Source organism: Schistocerca nitens, chromosome 3 (assembly GCF_023898315.1).
Source record: "Schistocerca nitens isolate TAMUIC-IGC-003100 chromosome 3, iqSchNite1.1, whole genome shotgun sequence".
NCBI classification, from domain to species: domain Eukaryota; kingdom Metazoa; phylum Arthropoda; class Insecta; order Orthoptera; family Acrididae; genus Schistocerca; species Schistocerca nitens.
The window spans coordinates 351,149,162-351,166,806 of NC_064616.1; the positions used below are offsets into that span (position 1 = coordinate 351,149,162).

Here is a 17,645-nt window from a genome sequence, read left to right on the forward strand (position 1 = left end):
GTCCGAAGTGTTGCAGAATGGAACGGCAAGTAGCAGCTGAGTACTGATGCTGACACATATGACTCCATACTTTATATGAAGACTGTTTTTCTTTGGTGCATCAGCTTTTTAAGAATTCTTTGCAACACCTTTGGTAAATTCATTCTGATTGACTTTCATCAATTGTGCTTGTGTTTATAGCTCTTTACTTTTCTTTGGTAGATCTGATGATGGGCAGTGCCCAAAAGGTTTTGGTAAGTAACAATTTTTTAACAGCAAGTGACGAGTTGATGTGGCAACCTATTCATCATTGACGTAAGTATCCTCAACACTGCGGAATATCTACATCCAGATGGTGAAATAAAGATCTGAAAATACCTCCTAAATAAGAGTCCTGTGCCATCATCACTGCACCACCTCACCTGGTAAATGATTAATAAAGAAGTAAAAATATCTGGGTTTAGATAGTATCAAAATTGAGAGGGTCAAAGACAGGAATCTGGAGAAGCTGTATACATGATTAGAAGTGGTGACAGAGTGAATTAACAGGGCGGGCTGCTTTTAATTATCTGAGGTATGTTTGTGTTTGGCATCGATATAAGGCAGGAAATTATACCTACCAAATGCAACTGATTCAATTTGGAATAAAACCAAGTCTAATCAAGAACTCTGAAGACAGTTAAATTATGCAGCTTGATTTGTTTTAGCAATCTAATTTCTCTCAGCTCTATCCAATCAGATTTAAATTCACAATACTGAAGCAGAGAAAGAGGGAAGAAAACCTTACCTGAAAATGGTTTTAAAGGTTGCAGTGAAACACTCATTTTTCAGGACAATTTGGAGGACAGTGTTTGCTGGTAAATTCAGTGTTATGTTTTTAGAAGGTCAATTCCAGGACAGTACCTTAAAAGAAGACATGGTCAATTTCCTACATTATTCTTGTCCCACTGGAGATGCTGCTCCATTTCTTACATGAGCTACAGGATATTAAGCCATCAACTTTGTTTCCCTTTGATTAAGCATAAATGTCTCTGTAAGTTTCTGGTGTATTCTGTCCTTCATTTGATTAACTCTCTTACAATCATTTGGTGATTCCAATTTATCACAAACCATTTTTCAATTAATAACTTTACTACAAAGCATTAATGTTCCACAATAATATTTATTAGTTTGCTATGAACTGGCTTTTGGCTTCTTAGACCATCGTTACATAACAGAGTCCATACAAGTTAGTGAGAATTCATAACTGGGCAAAAAATTCTGTATAAAAATTTGTGACATTTTATGACTATATCGATACAATTCCCATGCATATCTAAAGAGATTCTGAACAAGTAGATCTTGTATTAAAACTATGTGAATGTGTGTGCCAAAAATGTTCAAGAGAACTGAGTAATGGCACAGGCTGCTATGTCATATAGACAAACTGGTGAATGTGATGAACAGACCGAATGAAGGGAGGGCCAGCAACAAGTCTATGGAATGTGTGTGGAACATTTAAAACAAGTTTACTATCTAATGATGAAAGAAATAATGACTGGCTGCTACTTTTATAGTGTTAAAAGCTGAAGTATATTTCCTGGCTTTTTGTTTCCTGGAAAGAACATGTGAAGTCCTAGGCTGGGAGCCCACTTGTTATCAGTGTCGTTTTGTGCTGTCTGAGGTGGACAATGGAGTCCTGTTATCCTGTCTCATTTTTATTGACTGTGTGGTCAATTAGTGTAGAACTATAACCATTGTTCAATGTTATTTCTTTAATTATTTTGAATTCATTTTCAAAATCTGGTTTGGTTGGTGGTACAGATAGTAGGTGGTGCGCCATGGAGTCAAGGCTGCATGATTGTGTGTTATGGGATGCTGTGAACTGGGTAGTATTATTGTCTGTTGATGTTACTTTACTGTATATCTTAAATAAATACTGTTGCTTACTGATGTCAAACAGAGAGGTCTGAAATGTTGACAGCCGTCTACCAACTCCATTGTAAACTTAGGTAACTCTACAAGTTTGAGAAATGTGAACACTTTTTCAACATATTCTGACTTACAAAGTTAGTTTTGTCAGACGATGTGTCTACAAAACATCTGTTAGCTCATGAAACTAAAAATTATAACTACAGATATGTTCAATGATAGTTGTAGGGAGCAAAGAGTGTTGCCCACATTAAAGAAAAAACTGTCTTGTCAAGATGTGATTGCTACCAATGGTGACAAAGGGAACATTTTAGTTTTACTTAGTAAGTAGAATATATTGAAAAGTATTTACATTCCTCAAACCTTTTGAGTTCCCAGAGTTACCCAAAGATTCCACAATGAAATGAAGAACCTTATTAAAACCTGTAAATCCATATTTACCGATAGTGATGCCAACCACACATGAATCCAATAGCATCAAAGTTATATGGATTACCTAAGCTTCACAAAGAAGCTGTTCCAATAAGACCCGTTTCTTTAGTTTCAGCACCTTGCCATAAATTAGCAGAAGAGTTTCATTCACTAATTAAAACAAAATCTAAATTTCAACCAAAAAACTAATATGTAGCCATTCCATCTAGTGCAATACATGTCTCATTTGTTGTTAGCAGCCTGTTTCCTAATATTCTTGTTGCAGAGGAAATGGAAATTTTAGCACAATGGCTACATAAAAACACAACAAATCCAGTGGAGACACAAGATATAAGAATGAGAACTGAAACAAAGCTTAGAGCAAAATTACTTCCAATTTTGACAAGCTCTGTAGTCGGTCAGATGGATTAGTAATGAGGTCCCTACTGACTCCGTTACTACCCGAAATGTTAAGGGATAATTTAGAGCAAACATCTTTAGGTAAAAAGCCGCTAAGTTCGAAAATACAGTATTCGGCTAGGTATAGGGAGCATGTACGGTGCTTGTGGACAGGTACCACCAGAAAAAATTTTTCAACATCTCAATTCATGACACAGTAACATAAGTTTACAACACAATTGGGAGAAGACCTCTCCATTTGATATCAGTAAGATATAGCATTTATTTAAGATGTAACCTCAGACAAACATAGTAATACTAACCACTTCCCAGCATCCCACAACACACAAACACGCAGCCTTCGACTCCACAGTGCATCGCCTACTATCTATACCACAAACCAAATCATATTTTTAAAATGAATTCAAAATAATTAAAGAAATAGCATTCAACAATGGTTGTAGTCCTACAGTAACAAGACAACATACTCAGCAAACCTTAGGTAGCACAAAACACTGACAACAGGTGGGCTCCCATGCTATATGGGGGTAGGACTTCACAGGATTTTGCCAGGAAACAAAAATCCAAGAAATATACTCCAGCTTTTAACACTATAAAAGTAACAGTCAGTCATTATTTCTCTCATCATTAGATAACAAGTTTGTTATAACTGTTCCATACCCACATTCCACAGATTTCTTGCTCCCCATCTCTTTATTCGGTCTATTCGTCACATTCGCCAGTCTGTCCACATGACATAGTAGCCTGTGTCATTACTCACTTGTAGAGCGTTTTTCGTTTATACATTTATATAATTTTAATATCTAAATATACTTACAGTAAAATTTATTTGTTCAGAGGCTCTTCAGATATTACATTATGCTTGTTTTACATATCAATGTGGTCACTAAATGTCTCGCATCTTTGTACAGCAATTTTTGTACAGTTATTAATTCTCTTGGAAGTTGTGTGGACTATCCATTTCATATTAAGTTACCTCACAATGGCCAAAAAAATCTAAAGCCAGCCCATAACAAACTAATAAATATTATTGTTGAACATTAATACTTCTTATTCAAATTATTAGCATGTCTGTGTTCTTCCAAGAACCAACTGAATGTCTCATAAGTATCATTTACCGATCCCTTATACTTCAATTAATTTCTATTTGTGCTCTTCTAACCCTTCACACACTAATTATGGTAACTAACTACCATCTGATATCATAAGGCACGTGTCAAGGTAATGTGATGTAAGCATTAAGATAGTCAGATGCTACACAAAGCATTTTCTACATGTGAGCCTTCCTGTTACCTACCATGACATACTCTCTCCTGCATGAAATCTTGAAGACTTGTCATTTTCACAAAACATCACTATGTCTTGTTTCACAGTTTCAGGTTACACCTTTAGACCACACCTGCATTCAAGAGACGCAATTATACCACTACTGTCTAACTTTTCTTGCTACAATACCACGTGCTCTGCAATACCAAAAGTACTCTGACAATGCTCCAATGAAGGTGGAGCATTTGTTAAAAACCTGAATCTTCTCACTGCAAGTGTAACTTCTACATTTCTGAATGAGGAGCTCCAGTACATCAGAAAAATGTCCGAGCTGTTCATATGGGTACTCCACAGAGTACAGGGCATTAATAGTTCTCCATTTCTTCCCAGGAGATCAAATCGTATGAAGGTTTTTTTGGAACACATGTACAGTACAGGTAGGACAGTTCGAGGAACACAACCGCACCAGCACACATTTATAGTCAGTGCTACTAGCACCTTTACAATGAAGAAACTTTCAACAGATTCAAATAGGACCACTGTTGCTATGGCAACTTATGAAAATGCTTTGTTGAAACAGCAGCACCAGGGAAAATATGTGGCTTTCAAATATGACAAAAACTGGTAAATAGGGTAAATTTCCCAGATATCAAATGAATTTAGAGATGCTGCGATTGACTGTACATATCCAACTGAATCAAAATTCCTTACACGGCACAGTAGGAAAAATGCTGCTTAGGTCCCCTATTCCAATGTCTTATATAAGGTGGTGTCCCATCATTAAAAGTGTCACAGTTCACTGCTGTAAAAATGTGACAAGTGCTGTAAGATAATTCTCTCATCCTTAACAGAATTTATTTTATTTTTGGATTAACATTTCAAAGATAACAATGCTACATGCAAAGTGGAAGAGTTTTAAAAATACACTTTCCTTCTTTAAATTTTAATTTGTTTATGAAACTGTTCTTTTCAGAATCTTTATGTCAATAGATACCAGTGTACATGCAAAAAATTATTGATGTCTCATTATTGCTTCCCTCTTTTCATTTATTTAACTAAAGTGGTCTTTTTTTAATTTACAGTAACAGAATAAGAATACATCACCATATTTGTGTACCCAACCTGTCTTGCATTTCTTTACACTGAAGACATTCGGCAGTGAAATAAAATATATATATATTAGGAAAAATGTTTGATAACTGTTTTCAGTTTTCACCTGTTCACAGTTCTTATCTACAGGTGAAACACAAATATTTAAGGACAATTATACAAGCAAATACACTTAGTTTTTATTTGCCCATTCCATGTAGCACTGAATGTGAATGGCATGCCAATGAATAAAATGAGTTAGGATATTTTTCTTTACACTTACAATTGCTGCCAGATATGTGAACATGTCAGCAAAAATTCAAGTTGAGAGCCAGTTGTCTACATAACACCCCCAAACACCCCCACCCCCAGGGCTTTGAAGTTAATCAAATTTGACTTTTTTTTCCAAAGGAGCCACCTCTAAGTGCAGGTAGTAACTGTTAATTGCAAGGCCAAATGCTTTTCATCATTACTTACACTTACTACCAGTACTAAAGATTTACAGTGCACATGCAGAGGTCTGTGCTGTTTCCCTGGGCAAAGTACCTCTTTTTAATCCAGATTTTGAAGCATGGCATGGAAAAAGTGTGTTTCAACATTTTTCATAAAAAGTCTGAATGATGTATCCTACTTTCCATTCGTCAACATAGTGGTCTACATACTAGACGTATAGAAAATTGATGCCTGTAAGTCAGCTCATTACCAAGTACCAATCTCTGAGATTAGGGAAACTGTTGCCTGATCAATGACTCTGCACACATCCTTGTGTATTCAAACCTGAATTTATCAAAAGTGGTTCGAGTTAGCACAGTGCTATTTGGCAGTTTTACTATTAAGACTTATAGGTATCCACATACCAAATATGACTAAATCCCCCCCCCCCCCAAATGAGATTTCACGGAATGACCCCCTTGCCTCAGATGCTAATGCAATATTCCAGTACACCTCACAGATCGAAAGTTCAATTCCTGGTCTACCACACAGTTTCAATCTGTCGGGAAATTTCAGGCTTTACAGATTATTCATACAGTAGTCCCAGTAGTGTAATAAGTCTACTGTTGAAATCGATTATCTGTTGTCAAAGTCTTATTTATTTTTGTATTGGCTAATGTGCCATTTTATTTCTATATACGTACTACTAGTCCCACGGAATAAGGATTAAGGAAACATCTATTAGGACTTCATAATGACTATCAGTTTATATTACATGTGGAAACAAAAAAAAACCTAAACCACGAATGACAAAAAGGAATTGAACAACATATTTTCATACTAACGCAAGATTTCAACTGTCACAAACCGACAAAAACGAACAAGCTTCAACACGGCAGTTCCTATGAAAGTATACAATGTTTACACAGGATGTTCACACGTTACTTGATATATTTCATAATTTAAATATTTCCGAAGTATAAGTTGTATCCCACGAATTAAATCAGAGGAAACAATTCAACAAATGAAAATGTGTTACTCTGATGAATTCCAGAAATAAATTTATATTTAATAAGCGATGCAGATGACAACTCAATCTTATTCTGTAGTAGAAAATGTAGGAAGCTAGAACATTTTGATATTAGTGATGTAACAGAATTAATAAAATACTTCATCCATCAGGGCCTCTAGGTAAATGTCATCAAATCACAATTACTGGTATTTAAAACAGGCAGCCCTCAATATAACACTGTAAATAATGTATGTAACATCTCAGAAACACAAAGCATATAGACTTTTTAAGAGGAAAAATCTGTAGCGGCGTATATCTCCTTAGCCAGTTGGAAAAGATAGTTACTAGACGACATTAAAAACACTGTACTTTCAAATGATTTAACCCCTTTTGTAACAATGAAATTGAGTTGTAGTAATGTATTGCTGATGTACACGTAACAATGTTTGTGTTAAATTGGAGAGCAATGAGACTTAACACATATGGGACAGGCTGTAGTAGAGAAACATGTCATGAAGTGTTCCTGCAGCACAAGTACTTGATGTATTTGTATGCATATTAAAATTCGTTGCATTTTCATGTTTTTCCCAAATGAAGTTAACAGGTACAATGTAGTACATGATCACAACACCTGGACAAAATGTAACTGCACTCCCAGAAGGGGAAAAAATTAAAAATGAGACTGAAGCCTACACATCAATGGTTTGATATGGTTTAACAAACCATAAAGGTCTCTGAGAACATGTAAGGGGAATGACTAACACAAAACTGAAATCTTTCCTGATAGAAAAATATTTATTTATATTCAATGTATGAATTCAATGCTTGTGATATGAATTAGAACCATATCAGCTATAAAGTAATTAATGTTATAAAATAGATATAATATGTAACAATTGGAATATGTAACATACTTTGTAAGTGCAATTTTCATATTATTATTTCTAACATTTGCAAAAACAATCATTGTGATAGCCCCAAGCAAAGAAAATGTAAATAAATAAAAGTTCCTTAAATGAAAGTCATATTTTAAAATAGGATTGCTTAGAACAAAACCAGAAAACTGTTTCAAAAACTACAGGCAACATTCCACAAGTTGACCAAGTCTTCAAATTTGTCATCACAGTCAACTGAGAATAAAATTAAATATATCGAACACAATATGCAGACACATTTAATTATTGGGAACACAAAGTTTGTTCACTTGAAACCAAAAAAACTGGTAATAACAAATATAGCACTACTGTGAAAACTGCCCACAAAGTAGACATCAGAAAATCTGTATTAGAGGAACAAAAGGTTTAAAAAATGTGGTGAAAGGAATACATTATTATATCAAAAATTACTTCTAGGGCAATTAGTCACAGTAAAAGCAAAAATGGAATGAAAAAAGGGAGCTGCATGGTATAATTTTTAACAGAAAAATCTTGTAATCTTTACTAACACTTTGTTCAAGAATCATGAAAGAAAGCTGTGTATGTCGAAGGGACCTGAGGACACGAAGATTTCAGACTGATTACATAACAGCGTGACAGATTTTGAAACCAGATTTTAAAATATAAGAAATTTCCACAAATGTGGACTCTTACCACAATTAACAGATCGGAAATGAAGGAGATAGACCTGGATAAACTGAGTTTCGAAGTAGTATTGGAAACAGTGTGACTTAGACAGTGGAAAGTAACACAACAGAAAACAAATGGTAGCTTTGAGAGATGAAATACTGAGGGCAGCCGGGGATCCCATACATAAAAACACAAGGTCTTGAAGAAATTCTTGCATTACAAAATTGCATCAAATGAAGCAGCTAAAAAGAATACCAACATCTAAAAACTGAGAATCATATAAATTGTAAAATAGCTAGCTAAGCATGCACTGCTGGTGTATAAGTGCAAGGTTGTAGAAGCATGAATGACTATGAGAAAGACATACCACCTATTTCGAAAACTAGAGAGATCTTTTGAGGAAAGAGAAACAGCTGTATGAATATCAAGAGCTCTGATGGAAAGCCAGTACTAAGAAACTGAGGTTAAACTGAAAGGTGGAAGGAATACAAAAATAGCCTATACAAAGTAAATGAACTTCAAAAATTGTTATGGAAAAAGAAGAGAATTCCTCCAAATTACTGAGATATTTGGAGGAGCCAGCAATATCAGAACTATTCACCAGGTGTGCAAGGTATACAAGTGAAGCAAAATACTCTCTGACTTCAAGAAAGATGTAATAGTTCCAATTCCAAAGTAGGCAGGTGCTGATAGGTGTGAATATTACCAAACTGACACTTTAGTAAGTCGTGGCTGCAGATCACCAATAGCAATTATTTACAAAAAGATTGGAAAGACATAAAGCTGAACTCGGGGAAGATCAGTTTCGGTTCTGAAGAAATTTCGGAACTGATGTAGTAACAGTGACCCTATGAGAAGATACACAACAAAAATGCAAACCAACATTTATGGCATTTTTAGATTTAGAGAGAGCTTTTGACAGAGTTGACGGGAACACACTCTTCGAAATTCTGGAGGCAGCCGGCACAAAATACAGATAATGAAAGGTTATGTACAATATGTTGTACGAGGTCAATGACAAGAAGGTAGGCCAAGTTGAGAATGGAGTGAGACAGGGTTGTACCCTAGTCCTCGCACAATTCAATTTGTGCAATGAGCAATCAGAAAAGAGAGCCAAGGTGAAATTTGGGAAATGGATTTAAATTAGGGAAAAAGAAATAAAAACTTTATGAGGTTTGCCAGTGACACCGTAGTTGAACAGAATGGACAGTGTCTTGAAAACAGACTATAACAAATAATAACAAAAATAGAACAGGGGTGTTGACGTGTATTCTAGTTAACTCAGGTGATGCTGAGAAAATTCTATTAAGAAATGAGACACTGAAAAGTAGTCGACGGTTTTTGCTGTTTGGGCAGCAAAATACCAATGAAGGAGAAAGCAGAGAGGATTAAAAAAATGCAGATGCAATAGCAAGAAATGCATACCTGAAAAAGAGAAATTTATTATCATCTAATAAAAATTTGAGGGAGAGCTGGTACAGGATAATTTCATTTGTTTTTTATTGTAGTAAACATGAAGTTCACACATTACAATTAGTCTAGTAACAATAATGAGGTGAATCTTGACATAGGGCAAATAAGATACAACTAAAAAGTCATACAGTGCCCACAATTAAATTATGAAAGGTATCAAATACAGACTAATAACAATACTTACAATTAGAAGTCATCAAGGCAATAGGTACATTTTAATATAAACCAGCTCTTGAGCTTGGCTTTAAATTTTTAACATTCAACGTCTTTCAGGTTTTTTGGTAATTTATTATAAAAGATTGCACCTTTCACGTATGTGCTGTTTACATTTCAGGTAAAATTACTTCTTATTCTAAAACAATCATTCTTATGCCTATTGTTTTATTAATGTACTTGATTAATGACAAGAAGATATTTTTGGTTCTCTTATCAGCATAAGGGTTTGATAAACATTGAGTGCATATAATGAGATCAAATTATGTTCAATGAATAATTCTTTACATAGCCTTCTTGTATCCACATTGGCAACCAGCCATATTGTTCTTTTCTGCATCAAGAAAAATAGTTGTGAATCTGTGAAAAGTAGTTCCCCACAACACCCAAACCAGTCATACTGTAGAGATAAATTACCCCAAAATATATCACCCTAAGTATGTGTGTCCAAATAATGGGAAAATCTTAGCAGATACGCACCACTTAACATCCTTGACCATACATGATCAATACATTTGTTCCAAGTAAAATCTATATTAAAAAATCCTAAAAACTTACAAAAATTTTTGCTATCAAAACTTACACCATTATTTACATCTGACTAGGAACATTAATTTCTATGCCAAAGTTAACAACCTCACTTCTGCTTATGTTAAGTTTAAAATCTATTTCCGTGAAGAAATCACATGCCTTTCATAGGCCCATGCACATACCCTCTACCTTACAACCGAAGCCACACTTGTCAAGTGCTACATGCACGAACTCCACAGCTGCGGATACTGTGCTTCGACCCACACGAAAGCCATGTTGGAAATCAGCCATTGAGTCCCCTACATGTAAACCGATCATCTAATTTAAGAATTAATATTTTTTATAATCACTGAACTCAATGTAAGTGATATTAGCCTATAGTTTTGAACGCCGGTTCTGGTTACCTATGTGTAAAGCATACGAGGCAGGTTAATAACAAATGAGTGGGGTACTGTGCTGAACCTGCCCATCATCAGCACCTCAATTATCACATCTGGAGATTTCAATAAGCAGATGATGCTGGCCATAATCGAGACGTAAGTCAGTGAAGTGGTAATCAAACCACCATGCTATGACAATACTTCTTGCTAATATCTGTGATTCACATGGTAAAAATATATATATCTACATTTTAGCAACACTGAAATGTAAAATGGTTAGAGAATTACCATGGCGATAACTTACCTGCACAACAACCCGGATTGTGGATTTGGCAGATCGAAGCTCCGGGTATCGGCGTTCTTCTGATGGCGTCAAGCTTTAAAATACATTATGCATATCAGCTTAAATAGCTGAGCGTGCAGCTAAGCGCCGCACAGTTTCATTGTAAACGTCTCTCCCATGAAGAATTTCCCATGGAAACCCCAGCTCGCTGGCGAACGTAAACCAATCTGCCTACGGCCCAGCCCCAGCTTCCAATGGCGCCGAACCAACTTTGTAACTGAAAACACACCCTCTGGTTTCAGGAAATTTCCGTTAGCGACATTGAGTAGCAATGTCTCTGGAGCGAGTAGATATTGATTTTGTGTTGTCAACATTCGATACCAACGTGGTCACGTGAACCCGGGACGACAATGCGTCCTAAAAATGTTGAATGTCATAATATCGATAGGACAGACAGATTCCCTTCATAGATGCTGTGGTTTTGCTATAGGCTCTTGTAGAAACGATAACAATTTGCATTTGATACCTGGAATAAACTAGGCAGGTTTAAAGAGCAAAATGAGCGGACATTTCAGTTTTATGGACGTATCACAGCTCAGATGTCCCTAATTCCATTTTTTTTTCTTGAGGTAAGCCACAGCTAGTTTTGGTCTGTTCGAATATATTTTTTGTGACCGCAAAACAAAATGACAACAGTAAACCAGTGCATTTGACACTGTCTCGAAAACACTGAATTTGGCCACAATGCGTGGTGATGATACATCCTACTTCTTCATTACCTTTTTTCGATTTTTTGTGTATTTTTTTCGTCGACTAAGTCATAATTTTGCCTATTGGTAGCACTCTGATGTATATATTTAGCGCACTCTGTCTACAGGGTTCGACTACTCGGTAGAATAAGTAACAAATGGAGAAAAATCAAGCGGCCGCAACAGTATGCTACGAATATTAAAAATATGTATGACATGTTTCACTCGCCAGGGCACACGTACACGGATAGAGAGAGAAAGAGAAAATAGTTTACATGAATTTGCAATACAGTTGTCCCTTATAAAATTTATGTTGAGTGGGCAGTATGATATGATACATGAAGAAGTTAGCTGCCATCTATTGTATTCGTATTTTATGTTTGTTAATCAATAATGGTAGCCACAGTAAACAGAAGGCAAAACCCAACAAAGCAGCTAAATCAGCACTAAACTGTGTGCACTATGTGTTTGTGTGTTGTTTGCTTCTTTCTGTTCCCCACTGTTATAAAACATATTTAATCTGTTGACTTCCTACTGACTTATCTGCAAAACAGAATATACAACCTAGGTCTGTGGCTGTTAGTGTTGTAACACAAATAAACAAATGCAGTAATCTGTACCATTATCGTACAGAAAATGTATTTAATATAAATGCTCTAATTTCACTCAACACTGCAGTTCATATTTTGTATCTTTATACACTTCATTTCGCATAGCAATTAGCACATATTTCTTATTTACTTTCAGTTCTCTGTAGTGTAAAGGATATACACACAGAATTGTGCAATTTTTCTTTTTTATTGTGAAAACCATCCCTTCAGACAAGAGTGAAACATTTCCTTTTTGCATAAAATATATAACAGATTCTTCGTATTACACAGTACCATTGACACGAATATTTCAGTGTCAAACAAACTGGCCGCACATCACGCAGACGTGAGCTACTACCTAAATAATTTTTTTTCAGATATCTGACCTCATTTGTGCAAGAACAGTCAATGGAAACAATATCCAAGTCATCGAAAATCTGCCACGAAAACAAAGTATAATAATAAAATAAAAATTAAGAATACAAAAAAGCATAAAATCCACAAGTATAACTGGAGTGGACGCATCGAAAATGGATTAACTTTGCAACCTTCTTCCCCAGAAATCTTGACGTGCCGTGACGTGACGGTAGTTGACGGCTTCTGTAAATGCTACCATTTGAAATGCATTTTGGAATGCTTGGCGTGACGTGATTTGGCGTGTGATGTGACGTGACGTGACGACCAATGTGAATTGGCCTTGCAAACAGCTTCATCTTAGCGACAAAGATCCTTCAAAAACAACAGTTAGCGAAGAACAAGTTCTATGATTAGCTCAATTTATACTCCACTAAATATTTTTAATTCGTCACTACAAACATACCATGAGTGTCAAAGCTAAAACTTAGTTACGTTTCAGAATTATTCTAATTTTGACTATTTAACACGTCACAAATGTTTATGGGTAAAATTAGACAATAATGAAAAAATGTTTGATCGTGAACCAAATGGTGCAGGCCAGTGATAAAAGTATAAATAACATTAGGGAGAAGCAGGAGGTACTAAACTGGAAAAATGTAATATATACTTTCAGCAATGGTGAGGAAGCGTTTGGCAGCTTTATTACTCCGCTAACTGAGATACCTCCTGATAAATTGTTACCAAACGAAAAGAAACTAAGCAAGCAAACATGGTCAGACCATTCTACATAGGTGGTTCACACCGCACTTACAGAAGCTAGGATTGATGGTTTTGATCAGCCATGATAAGCAAAAAGTGGAAGAGTTGATAAAACGGCATATACACAGAAGGAAAAAAATCCCAACATCTACATCTGAAAAACGATGTCTATTTAAACTTCACGACACTCGCATAAGAGTGGCGCTAGTAGTGCCACTATGAGGATACAAATCAGGTTTGGTTTAAATACACACTGTCATATGAGCGTTAATTACCTTTGAGATTGATGTTGTTGAGTTGACGTTAGTCAAGAATCGCTTTAAGGCGACAAAGACGCCATTATCAATACCTCACTGAGTTTGAACGAGGACTCTGTGCAGAAGGATGTTCCTTGTGTGAAACTGCAGAAAGACTTGGAAGGAATGTAGCCACCCTACATGACTGCTGGTAACAGTGATCACGAGAATGTACGATCGCTAGAAGGCAGGGCTCCAGACGGCACTACTGAGAGGGAAGACCATTGTGGTCGGTATGTGGCTCGAGAGCATCGCACTGCGCCTACAGCAGCAATTTGAGCAGCAGTTATCACAAAAGTGACGCAACGAACTGTTACAAATCGGTTGCTTCAAGGACAGCTCCGAGCTAGACAGCCAGTAGCGTACATTCCACTGACCCGAAATCACCGCCATTTGCGACGTTAGTGATGACAAGCGAGAGGTCATTGGAGCGCAGGGTGGAGGTCTGTTGTGTTTTCTGATGAAAACTGGTTCTGCCTCAGTGCCAGTGATGGCTATGTGTTGGTCAGAAGGAGGCCAGTTGAAGGTCTGCAATCAACCTGTCTACATGCTAGACACCCTGGACCTACACCTGGAGTTACAGTCTGTGGTGCAATTTCATTTGACAGAAGGAGCACTTTCATAGTTATCACACACACACACACACACACAACACACACACTGATTGCAAGTCTGTATATCAGTCTGGTGATTCAACCTGTTGTGCTGCCATTCATGAACAATATTCCAGGGGGTGTTTCCAAATAGGATAATGGTCGCCTACGTACCGCTGCTGTAACCCAACATGGTCTACAAAGTGTCAACATGTTACCTTGGCCAGCTCAATGACCATATCCGTATCCCACTGAGCACATATGGGACAAGATCTGAAGATAACTGCAGCGTCATCCACGAACAGTATTAGCTGTCCCTGCATTGACCAACTACTAAGTACAACAGCCATGGAACTCCATCCCACAAACCGACATCTGGCACCTATACAAAGCAATGCAAGCATGTTTACATGCTTCCATTCAACTTTCTGGCGGTTGCACTGCTTATTAAAGAACCAGCATTTCACTTTTGCAATAGCTTATCTCATGCTTACATTAACCTATGATCTTGCAAAGTTAATCACCTATGTATGTCACCTAGACAAATGCATTCCGAAATTTAATTACTCTATACTAATTAGTTTTTGGTGTTGTGATATTTTTTCCACCAATGTATTAGCCTTAAAAGACAATACAGGTCAGAAATCAGAACAGTCAAATGTAGAGCAAATGATAACTGCATCAGAAACTCCAATAATAAATGTAAAGTTGTGTGGAGTGCTTTTAAAGCAGAGTCAGGCATGAGAAGACACTGTGCAAAAATTACAAATAATGTTAATATCTCTTCACATGAATTTATCAGTACCGTGAAACATAAATCCTCATCTCCTCATAAAAAGAGTTCGAAAACTGATTCACACTCTGTTTATATGAACCAGTGTCTACAAAACTACGCTAATACAGTGTCAACCTTTAAGGGGAGAAAAGTGGAAGTATGTCATGTAATTAAATCAGAAGCAAAATTAAATAACTCAAGATCAAAGGACATAGGTACCGTCTCAAATTTTGTGATTAAAAATGTATTGGACTTAATATCAATATCTCTCTGCAATATTGTAAACTGTGTGTTTGTTTGTGGCATTTTTCCTGAATGTTTGAAACAGACAGTAGTTATTCTATTACACAAAAGGGTGAGACATTTTAGTCTGAGAATTATAGTCCAGTTTCATTGATACTTATATTCTCCAAAATATTTGAACATCGTATAAAAAAGCGAATTTAAAGCATTTCTCAGAAAACAATATGTTGACTAAGTCTTAACGTGGTTTTAGGTTCCACTTATCAAGAGTTCCAACTGTTGGAAATGTTATTTCTTTTGTGCAGCCTCCTTCTGAATCAAAATTATCTCCTGAGGACACACTAGTCGACTTGAGCAAGGCATTTCATTCTTCCTATCAAAGTATTGTACAATATTATTGGAGAAACTATGGTGACATAACATTAAGAACCTGGAACTCTTCCTCACTAAATCCTATCTCAATAATAGGCAGCAAATCATAAGCTACAATGATCAAAAGCCACAGCTTCTGAATGTTACCAAAGGGTCAGTTCTTGGACCATTACTGTTTATAATATATATAAATAGCCTGCTCAGCAACATGTTTTGCAAATCTGTGTTTTATACAGATGATACAACTTTCATCAGTTGTGGAAAGAACACATGCAAACTGAAGGAGGAAAATTAAACTACTGTTTATAATATTTTTAAAGGACTTGCTCAGGAATATGTCTTGCAAATCTGTGCTTTATGTATATGATACAGCTTTCATCAATTTTGGAAAGGAAACAAACAAACAGGAGGAGCAATGTAAGTACTACCTCAAATTACCCAGTATATGATTTCAAAACAATGAGTTAGTTATTAATTACTGAGTAATTGTGAATATTTCTTTCAGATTGTCCGATGTTTATGTTAAGTCTAATTCCACCAAACTCCTTGCTGTGCACCTAAAAGTTAACTGGAATTTCTTGTCTGCATGGCAGCATTGCCTTGCTCACACTGCTTAGTGTGCTTTGCTCCCATGCACGTAACACTGTTGCTAGAATTTCTCCTAATGGTAAATCTGCACACTGCTGGATTCCAGATGCGGCTCGCTTTGTGCTGGCTGTAACTAGTTCTGCTGTACACACATTTTTGTAGCACAGGTGCCACACAGATCCTCTCTTGGGTAGCAGAGCTTGAGAGCTGCAAGAAAGTTCAGGCATGTGGGCAAGCTTGGCAACATGGAGGGCGATTCCAGAGCTCAACAGGAAAGCAGACATGAAAACTAGCACAGAAGTTAGTCCAGCATCAACGCCCCACACAGACATGAACGTAAGTCCAGGAGCTGTAACACACCAGTTACTGGTTAATGTGACGTGGTTGGTGGTGTCCAGAGCTTGACTGGAAACGATTTCTCAATGACGTGTCCCACTGGAGACAGTGTCTCTACAGCAGGCAGTGACTGGGGCACCTAATTCTTGTCCTTTGCTAGCGAGGGTCACAAGCGGGCTGTGTCACATGACAGGACGATGTTATGATACAGCTCGGGCGTTTGAGCATATGTGGCAGCCAGGGCACATGACTACACTGGCAGCTGTGGTGGGGGTGGCCTGGGCACCTGGTGTGTCCACAGTCTGAGCTGCTGTGCTGGCTGGCAGGGCGAGGCGGGGTGGGGCTGACGTGTATATGGCAGTGAGATGGAAGCTGATGATTTGCGTATGTCATTGGCAGCTACAGGTGTGGGCTCTGCCTGACCAGTTCGACATGTCGAACTAATGAATGGTTGCTGACCAGTCAGGACATTCGACGCCTTGACTTGGTTGATTGAGACATAGACTGGCTTGATGTTGCACTCAATGCTGAGCATTATCTCATCATGGGTGATCACAATGAGTGGCACTAAGGAGAGCAGCTAAAGTGGTGGCTGTACTACTTGTGTGTGACATGACATGTGTACATTGCTGTAGACTGGCATATGCAAACACTTTGTCAGTGTCATGCCATGTCGACGTGTGCAGTCAGAAGCCAGATGTTCTGCCAGTAGTGGGACTGAGGCATCAGAAGGCAGTGGTTCTTCCTCCACAAAATCGCCAGAGATGATGAGAGATTGGTAGGTGAGGTGCTGATCTCTTTTGTTGGTGTTGGTTGTTGGGCAAGGAGTACCACCAGGAGTGCTTTCACCCAGGTGGTGTCATGGCAAGTTAGGGAGGCATTCACTGTCTGACTGAGCTGCTCAACCATGCCATTAGATGCCAGGTGGTAGTTGGCAGTCCTGTGCAACTGCATACCACAAAGTTGGGCGATGTGTGTAAAGAGCACGCAATATAAATGACAGCTAAAGAGTGTTTTTACAT

At 37.2% G+C, this 17,645-nt stretch overlaps 1 protein-coding gene across 1 annotated transcript in view; it reads right to left on the reverse strand.

Annotated features, from left to right (window-relative positions):
- The window catches only part of LOC126248305 (F-box/LRR-repeat protein 7-like), a 69,307-nt gene extending 58,088 nt beyond the window's left edge, over window positions 1-11,219 (reverse strand). Inside the window, exon 1 of the mRNA XM_049949173.1 lies at window positions 10,987-11,219. The gene's annotated coding sequence lies outside the window, so the exon portion shown is untranslated. The remainder of the gene's footprint in view (window positions 1-10,986) is intronic.
- Between the last annotated feature and the right edge of the window lie 6,426 nt (window positions 11,220-17,645).